This window comes from Amblyomma mixtum, chromosome 1 (assembly GCF_055824585.1).
Source record: "Amblyomma mixtum isolate Tamu chromosome 1, ASM5582458v1, whole genome shotgun sequence".
Lineage (NCBI taxonomy): Eukaryota > Metazoa > Arthropoda > Arachnida > Ixodida > Ixodidae > Amblyomma > Amblyomma mixtum.
The window spans coordinates 1291608-1305194 of record NC_143012.1 but is presented as its reverse complement, the minus strand read 5'-3'; the positions used below and the strand labels follow the sequence as shown (position 1 = coordinate 1305194).

The following is a 13587-nucleotide window of genomic DNA, read 5'->3' as shown; positions in this document are numbered from 1 at the left end:
AGAACAAATCCAATGAATCTCAAATGTGCGAAGTATATATACCACACATGTTGCCTGATTAGCACCAGCATTGCATGATGCATGACGAAGTATCACACTCTTCATTCTTCTTAAATCTGTTTTGAAATTTGCACTACCACAAAGACCATCTGGATGAACTATGATTCCATCATATTGCTGAGAGTCACATTTGAAGACCAAGAGCAACACAACAGTGTGCTGCACATGAGTGGATATAATGCACTGGGACAACTGTGCACAGTAAGGAACGCTTGTAAGGCGTCAGGTATTTGCTTGGGGAATGTAATCAAGTTCAGCCATGTTTCATGTGTAGAAAGGAAGATAAGAGTTGTAGCAGAACTATGAAATCCAACATCCAATACTGAACTTCCCCAGGTGATCTACACACACATAAAAAGCACGAAAGGATAAGCTCAGCGGTACTGTTAAGTTTGATGCCCTTTGAGGTTTGACTTGCGCGTCTGTATGCAACCATCAGATACCATCTTGAAGTTACCAGAATGCCCAAAACAACTTTGTTGAACTGTTCTACTCTAAACTGAAATACTTTTCCTTAAAACATTTTTTTTTTGCAACATGCTGTGTAGCTAATTATAAAATAAAGAAAAGAAGCTGATAAAATTTTCTCATCTCAAGCGTACTGATAAGTACACAAATCTGAGTGCTTTCAAGAGAGGTGACGCACCCGGTATTCAGTGTCCAGAAGCATACATAATGCTGCAGAATCCTATAGCAAGAAAATTTCTTTTAGTTGACAGATGGCTATGTCTGGTCACAAAGTCAATACCAAGTAAGGCGCATATCCTAACCTGCAATTACATGAAGCTGCACGTGCTTCATAGGCTGTAACTCCGCCAATAACTGCTACATATTTCCCACCTCTAGCACGAGTGCGGAATCAATATACAGCATGGAAACAGCAGTTTTGTTGCTTTAGCTTCTTTACTATGCTGTTTAGGCAAGAGACGAGTTGAAATATTTGCATGGGCAGTTCTCGATTGAAGTAACGTAAAAAACATCCGCACTCCTTTCTGCTGAAGCGACTGGTGGACCACTTTTGCATGTCGCATCTCGTATGACTTGCTAAGGGTCCAGACTGACACACGCACTTCGTCAAACCTTCACACAAAACACTCTTCGCTTTTGCTATAAGCTCCGGCCACAGGCAGTAAGTGTCCCGTCACCGTTCACATCGCAAAAGAAGGCAGCGCTCGCAGGCGGTCACTTTGAGCTGACAGCGACAGGCGTTGCAGGCACACCGCCGACTAAGTTTCCAAGGAAGCCACACTGTAGAAGGGCGCCGTCTTGTAATCGAAACACACCACAGAAACAATGGCCAATGTCGCTGCTTATGAGCCAGGCATTTTTGCAACAAAGTTAGCAGAGCAATAGGCCGAAAGGTTCGACTCATCAAACGACGGCACCGCACTGCTGACCTCATTATCGTTGTCGACCAGACATCCATAACACATATGCCCCGACGGATCGCTTAATTGGGAGCTGCTACCACTCTTGGATGAGAGCGCGCCCACCGGCAGCACACACCGGTAATCCTTCTTCTTTTGCGATTCCAGCACAGTAACAGCGGCGCACAAGACCGCCCAGCAGCAGCACGAGAAAACAAGCGAAGCTCACGGCGGTGATCTCAGAAACCATGCAGCATGTCGGATAGGCTTTGGATTTGACGCGCTAGACCATGCCCACTCACGCACGCACGCACGCACGCACGCACGCATGTACCGACACGCATATTCATGCGTCCACGCGTCACAAATTTCTCAAGTTTTTAATGCTAATATGTGCACAAGAACTTAATTATTTTTGTAACGAAAGTTTCATTTGGTTTTAATCCTTTGCTATCGCACTGCCCAAAAGCCACGCCAAAAGCATAGAGCCCGAAAGAGACGACCTGGAGGAATGCCTGGAGGCGATGCCTTTCTAAATGGGCCGAAGGAAGCCGGAACTGGCCGAAGCGCTAGCCAACGAACGCAGCGTCTGGGGAGGGACAACATGGCGGTCAGCGTTGCTACGTTTGTCGTGGTTATAGTGAATACATTCTAGTTCACTATAGTCGTGGTCCTCCTTTGTGGTGTCGAGGGCGTGAACCATCGCTGGCATGAGCATTTGTCACTCTTCCGATATGTGATGTGCCGACAGCAGTGAAATTCGCTGGTGCGATGTACGAAAACGTGAAGGTGCTGAGTAAACCTGTGTTGATAGCGTGCGTCAGCGGGCTCGACGGATAGCGCGTCGTCCTTTGCGCGCCTTCACTGGAAACGCTATGCTGACGGCGGGGCTCATTTCCTCCATGGCGGAGCAGCTGGTGGGAGACCACTACCCGGGTGACATCTCGCATCTTGGGGGTAAGTTAATTTTCTTCGAACCTGTTCATTATTTAAAAGCCTTTGCGCACAACTGGCCACGTCAACACAGCTAGTACAGAGACGCGAAGACGCAGTGCCTATCGCGGCAGCACGCAGCGCTGAAAGGTTGTTTGCTGGCGGCACACGGGCATGAATGCGCGTGTAGTGTTAGTGGTCACACGGTCATGGTCAGTATGCCATGCAAATATGCACAGCTGATCCGATCGCGGGGTGCACGATATCGGCGCCGTACTGCCGCCGTACTGCCATCATCTCTCGCCGAGAATGGAATATGTGCCCGCCAATAGATCTTCGGCCCGGGCTTTACATTCTCGCCGCATGTTACGCTGTAATTGAAGTAACAGCGCTCGAGCAGTTTAACTACGTAGACTGCGATTCAGCTGTATCCGTTAGGATTGAGCTTCCTCCTCTTTCACTTGTATTTCACTTGTACTTTTATAAATTGTGTATTTAAGGTACGAAGCTCCGTATGATCCAGCTGCGTTCGTACTTATAGCCGAGCCAGTGTAGTCGAGCCTTGAATAGCAGAACGGTGAGATAAAAACAAATTGCTCTGAAGTTTTTCGCCTCTATTTTGGCATTCGCTTTTTCATACTTTGGCTCGGAGCTGAAATGGTACAAACAACTGCAAAATGCACACAGGTGCCCTAGCTCCATTTGGCCTAAATCCCGAAGTTGCAGTGAAATTTAAGGGTAATTGAGCCTTTAATATGTACGAAGAATAAACTTGATTGTTGCATGATTATAACCAATGGCGCAAATAAATCTGACTTTGACTTAAATATGCTGAGGTACCTCTCCAATACCTTATTTGATGTTAAAGGAAAAAGTGTGGTTTTTCTGCAATTGGCACTATTAATTCATCATACCTGTGAGAATGTGAAATCAGTGCTAATCATGCCAGATTTCAAATTGAGGGACGCATGCAGAATTTGAAGCAAACCAGCCTTCTACTGAAAATATCGTTCTGCTGTGGGTCTGTTCTTTTGAATGGTGGCATGTATTGTAGAAACGATGCTGGATATCGATATGCAAGTGATGTCTCGTCTGAGGCTAGCTTGTGAATGACTGCCGTGGTTATGAATTTCTTGTTGCCTGGCCCACTTCGAAATGTGGTTAAACAGTCGTGTTCCATTCTGCGACCGGCTCCTTTTTGTGCCTTGCATTTTGCCTTACATGCTTGATTCTAGTCCATTTTTTGCACTGTGCTGCTGTTAAATGTGTCTTTTTACCTTGCAGCAAGCTCCGCATAGCTTTACCAGCAATGCCTCTTCCAAGCTCTCCAGTATAGCTGTGCCAGCCTTTCACTTGGTGCTAGGATGCCCAGCAAGCAAGCAGGCTTTTGAGGTAAGCACTGAAGACATCTTCCGACACAAGTAGCTTTTATTTTCCTAGTCCACTGCTACTTGTGTGACCCCTCGTTATGTTTATTTTGGCAAGTTAGGTTGCCTATTAAGGGCTCTCTTTTGTTTTTCACCTGCTGCTGTGGCCTACTGCATTGGTGTTCGGCTACTGAGCCCAAAGACGCGGGATTGAATTGTGGTGGCTTCGTTTCGACAAGGCGAAATGCATATTTGCTCGTGTGTTATGCAATGTCAGTGCATGTTAAAGAATCTTTGGTGGTCGAAATTTATGCACAGCCCTCCTCTATGAATGGAGCTATTGTTCAACTTTGAGGCATTAAAGGGACACTGATGGCAAGCTGAAGTTGACCTGTGATGATGAAGTTCCGCATTCTAACCACAAAGACGACACTTTTTCTGAAAGTGGAGCTTTATAAGCCAGAGAAAGCAAAACATACAATTGTCATCAGCACCGGCTGATTTCGGAAGTAAATTGCGATGCGCTGACTCCGTTTTTTTTTTGGCACAGATTCCAGAGGCTAGGCTGAACTGCCATTCACCTCAGAACGGTTATCATGGAGTCCTTTGTGTAGACTTCATGAGTTCAAATCGAGTGTCGGGAAAATTTTAAATGTAATTTTTGCGCCAATCATTGTGTTGATGGCCTTTGCGCTGCTGTTAAAACCCGGGATAGCAGTATGGTATCCCATAAAACTAGGTTCAGGACTTGCAGGAAGTGGTTTATCACATTCTGCTAGCTTGTGCAAGAAACTACTTCAGGGATATGTGCAGGTGTCTTTAATGTGTTCCTGAGTGAGCACTAACTCGTTAGGGGGAAGGCAGCTTCTGATCTGGCACTACAGTGCCAGTGTCGTGAGTGTAAATCATAAGATGACCCATCAGTGTGTACGCCTGATTTCTGTGACACTTCAGTGGTGTGTAGAAGTGGTAAACAAATCTGTAAGGTATTTGATGCATATCTCCAAGGCAACGGCTGTATGAGTAGCGAAGCCATTAGTCAATCTTCAACGGAAAGAATTTTCTCTTTTAGATGACGTGCTTGTATATCAGTGACAGTTATTTGTTGTCCTGCCTTTCGCTGGTGTGGGTCATGTGTGGCACATCTTCATGCGAGCCTTCTTTTCCTTCACAAAAAATTCAATTGATAGTCCAACCTGTTTTCATCTCTTTTCCTGTGTTGCATCTTTTGGCTGGTTTTAAATCTGCAACTGAGCTCAGACCGTGATAATTACAGCCGGAAAACAGGGCTACTGAATGTGAGCTTGGCATACATGCGTACTGTATGTGTGAAAGTGCAGTTTACAATATTCAGAAATGCTTGATAGCCTTACAAGAATCTAAAATTTTGTTGGAATTCCTATTTGTTCTCTGTTCAAGTGTCGAGAGTTTTTCCACTTCATCGTGTGATTAGAGCCACTTTGGTACTTAAGCTGAAATCTTTTCTTTAGCCTGCATGTTTCTCACTTTTGGGACAGAAACGTGGAGGCTAATTAAAAGAGTTCAGCTTAAAAGAGTATAGACACCTAATTGTATCTTGGTGGCATGTTTTCTTCTATGCCGCCGCGGTGGCTCAGTGGCTATGGTGCTCGGCTGCTGACCCAAAAGACGCGGGTTCGATCCCGGCCGCGGCGGCTGGAATTTCTTTGGAGGAGAAATTCTAGAGGCCCGTGTACTGTGCGATGTCAGTGCACGTTAAAGAACCCCAGGTGGTCGAAATTTCCGGAGCCCTCCACTACGGCGTCTCTCATAGCCTTAGTCGCTTTGGGACGTTAAACCCCATAAATCAATCAATGTTTTCTTCTATATAATGATGCGGAAGACACTACTATGCATGAATCACCATCTGGTATTCGCGTGAGACTGCTAAATAATTTATAATCAACTTTTTCTGCCATCCTGTTTCAGTGAACAATTTGACTATGGCTATGAAATCAAAGAGAGGTTATAGGTCACGTGAGGCGTGGAAAAACCACTTATAATCGCTGCTTCATCATTTTAATTCGCTACAGCGCTGACGCCAGCATTCCTTAAGAGCCAGAAGTACCAATTGTATTGCAGTTTTTTATGCCTCACGTGACCAATAACCTCGCTTTGACGTCACAGCCATCATTCAGCTGTCGAAACCGAAACAAATACAGCAGGAGAAAGAAATTTGATTATAAATTATTTAGCGGTCATAGGAGGATGCCATGTGGTAATCCATGTATAATACTTTATGCCTTATTACAAAGAAAAAAACACGTGCCAAACGATAAGGACAGCAAAGTGAGCTATGGAAAGAAAAATGATAAGTCTAACATTAAGAGACCAAAAGGGGGCGGAGTGGGTGAGGGAACAAACGCGGGTTAATGACATGCTACTTGAAATTAAGAGGAAGAAATGGGCCTGGGCGGGGCTTGTAATGGGAAGGCAACATAACTGCTGGTCCTTAAGGGTAATGGAGTGGATTCCAAAAGAATGCAAGCATAGCAGGGGGCGGCAGAAAGTTAGATGGGCGGATGAAATTAAGAAGTTTGCGGGGATATGGTGGCCACACCTAGCAAAGGATAGGGTTAATGTGGAGACATGGGTGAGTCCTTTGCCCTGCAGTGGGCCTAGTCAGGCTGATGATGATGGTATATGTCGCACCTGCTGCTTCGTGCTATCAGCTGGCCCATGCTTGGCCGACCAGACTAGCCAAATTTGTGATGTGGGTTTTCTATTGCACCTGCATTTGTGTACACAGAGGACTTGAATGGTAGCAGGCGATCCTGTGCATGTGTTCACGCCACAGCACACATGACCCACACTGAAAGCTTCTCTGCCTTTAGTAAGACAGCTGCATCAGTCTGGGGCATAACGTATCCCAGTGCTAGAGTATGAGTAAATTGCTCTTGAATATTAATCTGGTATCAGGTAGCATAGCGCAAAAGAAGGCTAGCGCGGCTGCCTAATATTCTCTTGGGCAGCTGTATTGGATTTTCAGTGCCTGTTAGTGTAATCCGTGAAAGTTCACTGTAAACCATTCGTTTCGATGTAAATTAGGAAGTCCTTAGAGCCCTGTACTTTTTAATGATAATAACAAGGTAATGCAGTAATTCAATTGTACCTGTTCTCTTTCAACACAGTAAAGTGCTTCTGGGTCGAGTTCACAGTTTTACTTTGTAGGTGTGCTCTGGCTGTCATCATCATCAGCAGCAGCAGCAGCCTGACTACACCCACTGCAGGGCAAAGGCCTCTCCCATGTCTCTCCAATTAACCCTGTCCTTTGCCACTTGTGGCCACTGTATCCCCACAAACTTCTTAATCTCATCCACCCACCATTTTTTCCTGTGTGTGTGTCTTTTTCGCCATTCTGAAATTCAATCATACAAATGGATTGATGCACGTAGTGTCAGGTGCGTAATGTGATACCACCAGCTCACCCCAAGCTGTGCTCAGATTTGCCTCAGTGCTGCAAGAGCAATAAGGCAGGCTTGAGGCTGAGTGGTGCAAAAACATGATTTTTCAAGAATGTCTTTGTGGAAATTGCAATTAATCATGTGAATTTGCTTTCATTTTAGGAGCTGCACACAAGCTGTGCGCCTTTCCATGCTGATCATGCTGGCCAGGTACGCTTATGGTTACATTACTAAGTTGTTTTCATAATGGCAGTTGTGGATTTCTGTGTGGTTTTAAAACAAATTGTATAAGTATTTGGCCTGCCACAAAAGTATAGTGGTGCATTCAAGGCCAGTGTTACAAAGGGATGTTTTGATTGCTGCAAGAACTTGAAGGCCCCTGTGTGGTCACTGTGGAAGGCCCCCTCCCTACTTAGGAATTGCTATTTGGGTTACTCAGTCATTTGGCAGAGGAATAGTGTATAGAGATAAGGGATGGAAGAATGCTTCCAACTAAAGAAAAAAATCCAGCAAGCAGTCATAGAAGCAGAAGTACAAAAATGGCAAGGCTTTCTCTAATTTACATCGAATCTTTTTCACTTAGACTTCTTATTGCATAGAAAGGCTGATGCTTGGCTTACACACATATTTTCTTTAGGTATGCAGTAGCTCTCACATTCTTGTATGATATGGTCACGGTGCCAAAAAATGATGGTGGTGTTAGAAAACTCGGAATATAGAGGAATGTCTTACAATCAGCAGCAAGACGTGAGGCCAGTGTTCCTCGAACTAAGTTCGTACACCTTTCATGTCTGGCTGATGCAGCAGCTGTTCTGGTTATACAACTTCATGTAGAAGTTAGATACAGAGCACCAATAGCACTATCTATACAAGTTGCAGCGTGCTCGACATTGCACTCATTTCGCTTACATGCTCCCATCTTTCATTTGTTAAAAAGTGGCCAAAAGTGCTCAATAAGCTGAGTAGGCATCAGAAAGGCACTTCGACCTCGTATGTAGCAGTAGAGTTCTTACAGAATAATATAACTTGTGTAAGTATGGAATGACCACAATTGAAAGGCCACATTTCTTTTCAACTAAAGTGGCTGTTTGGACTTGTTGGTCAGTGATCATGGTTAAAGAATGCAGTGTGAAAAAACAAGGACAAATGAAAAAGTGGACAGGACTGGTGTGTGTCCATTTCTTTGTTTGTTTTTGTCTTTTCACACTGCATTCTTTAACCGTGATCACATTTCTTTGTCCTTTACATTTTTTTTTACAAAGCTCGTGCTTGCAAATGTTAGAACATACGAAAAAAAAATGAAGCCTGGCTGATAACCGCCAGAAATTTTGACCTGCCAAATATACTCACGAATGCAACAGTGAGACAGGCGGGCGAAAAACAGCAGTACAACTTTTTTAGATTTTTGACAGTAGTGGTGCTTGTACTGCAGCTACTGCTAGGATAACATGTCTTGCCTCTGTAGCTCTGTTGCCTTCGTGCATATATTTTGTAAATGAAAGGTTTTTGTGACTTGTAGCCGGCCTTCAAGGTGCTGGTGTTTTGGCATCTGTTTTAACCTCTGTATGCAAAAGCCTTGCCAAAAATAGCTATCAGGAAATGCGTCCATTGGAAGAAAAGTGACATAGGATTGCGATCATTTCGTACATACACCAGTTATCTCATTCTTTGAAGAATGCTGGAGCCAGGTGCAAGGTTCTGAGGGCCTTTTGGCCCCTAATAAGCTTGAGCACCTTTGCCCACTCATTGATTAATGGAAGACAGGCATTAGTAAGTGAAAAAAGCACTATGTCAAGCACAGCTTAACAAATGTAAACTATGCTCGGTTGTGTTTTTTCTCATTTCTTTGCTACATGATTGAAGATAAAGGTGCTATCAAAGTAAATGAAAGTAAATGGAAGGCAGTATTAGTGAAAATTTTTGATTTCATAGCCTAATTTAGATTGTCCAAATTATATAGTGCACCAATAAATTTCGCACATTACGGTTTGAAGGCAGGTGTACTTTGTCCAGGCCGGCTGTTGCATCAACCCAATATTAAGGGAGTAGAACTTGCATACCTAGCTGCCTCATCTCCACAATCTTGTGGGTCATTGTAACTTGTCCATCTGGACTGGGGAATGTTTCCAATGCTGCCTTTGTTTTTCGGCACCATGTCTAGCAGATGCAAGGAACTGCCAAGCTCCCGACCGCTCAGCTAAAAACAGTGTCATGCGCAATGCAAGCATCAACCTTCCTACATGATTACAATTGCAATTACGATTGCAATGAGGTTTCTGGCAGTAAATTCAGTTGTGAGTCATTGCTCATGCTGTGTACTTTCTTTGCCCCTCATCTCTGGGTCCTATTCCTTCTTGATAGTCTTCCTGGTCTGAGCTTCTGTGATAGCCTGTTGACATACACGAGAGATGGCATCTATGAATTTAGAGTGTTATTGGCTCTGACTGAAAAACATGCACTTTCCAGGACTACTACCTGCAGATGTGCCATATCTGTTTTCATAGCCACTGTTGTGCTGTAGTTTTGCTATCCACTTCCCTATTTTGTAATGGAAGATTTCTAGGCTGTAGCAGGCCAGACACATATAACTGTAATGCATAGAGTGCTGTATACATTAGTTAAAATTCATCGTCATCAGCCTGACTACACCCACTGCAGGGCAAAGGCCTCTCCCATGTCTCTCCAATTAACTATGTCCTCTGCCAATTGCGTATCCCCGCAAACTTCTTAATCTCATCCGCCCACCTAATTTTCTGCTGCCCCCTGCTACATTTACCTTCTCATGGAATCCACTCTGTTACCCTCAAGGACCAGCGGTTGTCTTGCCTTCGCCTTACATTCCCTGCCCGAGCCCATTTCTTCCTCTTGATTTCAAATAGGATTTCATTAACCCGCGTTTTTTCCCTCACCCACTCCGCCCGCTTCCGGTCTCTTAACGTTACACCTATCATTTTTCTTTCCATAGCTCGCTGCGTTGTCCTTGAATTAAGCTGAACCCTCATTGTTAGCCTCCACATTTCTGCCCCATAGGTGAGTACCAGTAAGATACAGCTGTGTTAGACTTTTCTCTTGGGGGATATTGGCAAACTGGCTTTCACGATCTGAGAGAACCTGCCATATGCGCTCCACCCCGTTCTTATTTTTCTAGTTATTTCCCTCTCATGATCTGGATCAGTGGTCACTACCTGCCCTAAGTATACATATTCTCTTACTACTTCTAGCACCTCGCTACCAATTATGCACTGCTGTTCCCTTGCTAGACTGTTGAGCATTACTTTGGTTTTCTGCATGTTCATTTCTAGCCCCACAATTCTGCTCTGCCTGTCTAACTCATTCATCATGCTTTGCAGTTCATATCCTGAGTGGCTTAGCCAGGCAATGCCATCAGGGAATCTCAAATTACTTAGGTATTCTCCAGTAACTCTTCTCCCCAACTGTTCCCATTTCAGGCCCCGGAACACCTCATGTAAACAGGCGGTGAATAGCATTGGTGAAATCGTGTCTCCCTGCCTGACACCTTGCCTTATTGGAATTTTATTGCTGACCTTATGGAGAACTATGGTAGCTGTGCAGTCGTTATATCTTCCAATATTTTCACATAACACTCTTCTGCACCCTGATTCCACAATGCCTGCATGACAGCTGTGGTTCCACCGAGTCAGTTGCTGTCTGGTAGTCAATGAAGGCTATATATTGGGGTTGGTTGTATTCTGCCCATTTCTCTATCACCTGATTGATTGCATGAATGTGGTCTCTTGTTGAGTATCCTTTATGAAAGCCTGCCTGATCATTTGATTGATTGAATTCGAAGGTTGTCTTGAGTCTATTAGTGATTACCTTAGTAAATACCTTGTAGACAATGGATAGTAAGCTGATCGGTCTGTAAATCTTCAAGTCCTTGACATCTTCTTGCTTATGAATTAAAATAATGTTCGCATTCTTTCAAGCTTCTGATACGCTCGTGGTCACGAGGCAAGCGTATGCAGGGTGGCTAGTTTCTCTAGCATAATCTCTCCTCTATCCTTCAACAAATCTGCTGTTACCTGATCCTCACCAGCTGCTTTACCCCTTTGCATTGCTCCTGAGGCTTTCTTTACTTCCTCCCTCGTTACTGGCGGGATGTCCCATTGCTGTGCTCTACTGCCTCTCTCTGTAACGTTCTGATTACATTCACTACTGTAGAGATTTGTGTAGAACTCTTCGGCTACTTTAACTATCTTATCCATATTGCTTATGACATTGCCCTCTTTGTCTTTTAGCGCATACATCTGGTTTTTACCAGTGATTAGTTTTCTCTTCACTGATTTTAGGCTACCTCCATGCTTTAGAGCATGCTAGGTTTTCTCCATGTTAAACTTTCTTATGTTGGCTACCTTGCACTTATAAATAACTTCGATAGATCTCCTAGTCCTATTCTATCTCTGAAGTTGGACGTCCTCATGCTTTGGCGTTTCTTCATCAGATCTTTCGTCTCCTGAGATAGCTTGCAGGTATCCTCTCGAATGATCTGACCACCTACTTCTGCAGCACGCTGCAATGAATTTAAGTATGTATTTAAAGATATCAGGGTGGGAGATTGAGCTTTGAGATTTGCACTTCAACTCGGGAGTTATGCCGCTGCTACACAGAATACTTGATCGCCGTAGAGATATTTCATCATCTCGCACCAAACTGCTGTGGCGCCACTGTCACAGTTGATAATTTTTCTGGGAAGCTGTTGTAGCACTCACGCAGTTTTGAAAAGCTGGTATTTATTGTTTTTGTGCTATTGGCAACAGTGATAATACGCTTGCTGCAGTGTTTTGTGGCCAGCCTTCTTTTTTTTTCAGTGAAATAAGTTGTACATTTCATGTTGAGTATTCTTTCAGCGATTAAATTGCTTTGATTTTATTCCTTACCATAAGTTGCGAGTGCTCCATGTCTGAGTGCAAATTTCTAACACTGAAAAGCCTTCAAAATCTTGATAGATGTCCACACTGTTCTAGGGAGTCTGTGGCTATTGGAAATGCCCATTTAGCTGCATTCAAGTGCCACTGAGCTGATAGCCATTTGAAAGCCTTCAAAATGCCTGTGTGACACGGTTATTAGATTTTGTGCAGGTTTGATGCTGAGCAGCCTGCGTGCTTGAGTCGGGTTTTCCAATGTCTGTATTTCAAACCTGATACTTTTCGAAATCATCATTAGTTCATTAATGGAAGAACTACTTGTGCCCTTTTCTGGAATTTCCAGAAAACAAATTAACTGAATTTTTTTGCATATACTGCTACCTTTTTGCAGGTGCTGCATAGTGAGAACCTGGATCAAGACGCCAACCTGCTGGACTTGGAGAAGCTGAAGAAATTGTTTAGCCACTGTGTGGCACCCGTCATGAGGGATGTGGCATTAATAAAGCCAGTTAAGGTGACCTTATCTATGTCCTTTTGCAAGCATGCTACACACATGAGAGCCATCCCACGAAGCACCATTGCTGCAAAGCTTGTTGTCTCACAACATGCATGCTGAATGAGGCAGTGACAGACAGATGAGGAGGCCTTAAGGTAGGGCATTGGCATAATGTGTTGAGCAGTGATGTAGGAGCCTTGCAGCCATGCAAGGTATTATCAGTATCATGATGGTAACTCCATTTGACACTGTCTAGTGCTCTGTGAGCCAGACAAGGCTCTTGAACATTCTGGGACTCACCCTTGGCTCTCGGACATTCTGGAAGCCCCACCCGGCTTGCGCATATCACGCGAGGATGTCTCCTGCTGTACGAGCCTTACGCGGCTTGCGCACGTTATGTGACAGATGTCTCGCATTTGCGAGCTTGCTCGGCTTGCGCAAATTGTGTGAAATATGTCTCGCGTTCTGCGACCTCGCTCAATCGTCACAATGTGCGTGGCAATAAACACGCAAAGATAGGCACGCAGAATCCACGTTCAATATTTTCAATAGGGTAGGCCCTCAAGTCTGGCATGGCCGCCGTTACAAATGTGCGTTGCGAACCTAAGTTTGCCGTTTCGGGTCAAGAATTCAAACTTTTAATATGTTTGCCTGTGCTCACTGCTGTCTAAATACACTGTTAGCAAAAAAAGACGCGCGTCGCAGCAACAACCGAATCCGCCGAAGCGGACGCTGGTTGAAAATGTCTGCCTCTGCCGTAACCGAGAGTATAGAGTAAGCATGAAATGCAGAGCGATGCAGAAGCGTACGTGGACACGACGAGACGCAGGCCTGACAAGAATATATACTTGTCCACTGACCCCAGGGAGCCAGTTATGCGCACTTCCTTTCCTTAAAATTATCGCAGAGCGTAAAACGTTGTCAACGCCAATAAACGCAATGAACGCCGAGGGCCTATATGTCTTCAGCGCCACGTTTTTGGCACAAAGTTGTCAATGCCTGCAGCACACATCTCTTTCTCATCACCCCACGTACATATAAGCGCGATTGAGCAAG

At 44.4% G+C, this 13587-nt stretch overlaps 1 protein-coding gene and 1 long non-coding RNA gene across 2 annotated transcripts in view; one reads left to right on the top strand and one right to left on the bottom strand.

Annotated features, from left to right (window-relative positions):
* Positions 1 to 13587, bottom strand: part of LOC149365210 (beta-scruin-like) — a 212990-nt gene that overhangs the window by 96873 nt on the left and 102530 nt on the right. The window lies entirely within an intron of this gene.
* Positions 1510 to 12553, top strand: LOC149365212 (uncharacterized). Its single transcript, XR_016292815.1, has 4 exons — positions 1510 to 2384; positions 3645 to 3752; positions 7312 to 7359; positions 12427 to 12553. It is a non-coding gene; the product is annotated as an uncharacterized LOC149365212 (long non-coding RNA).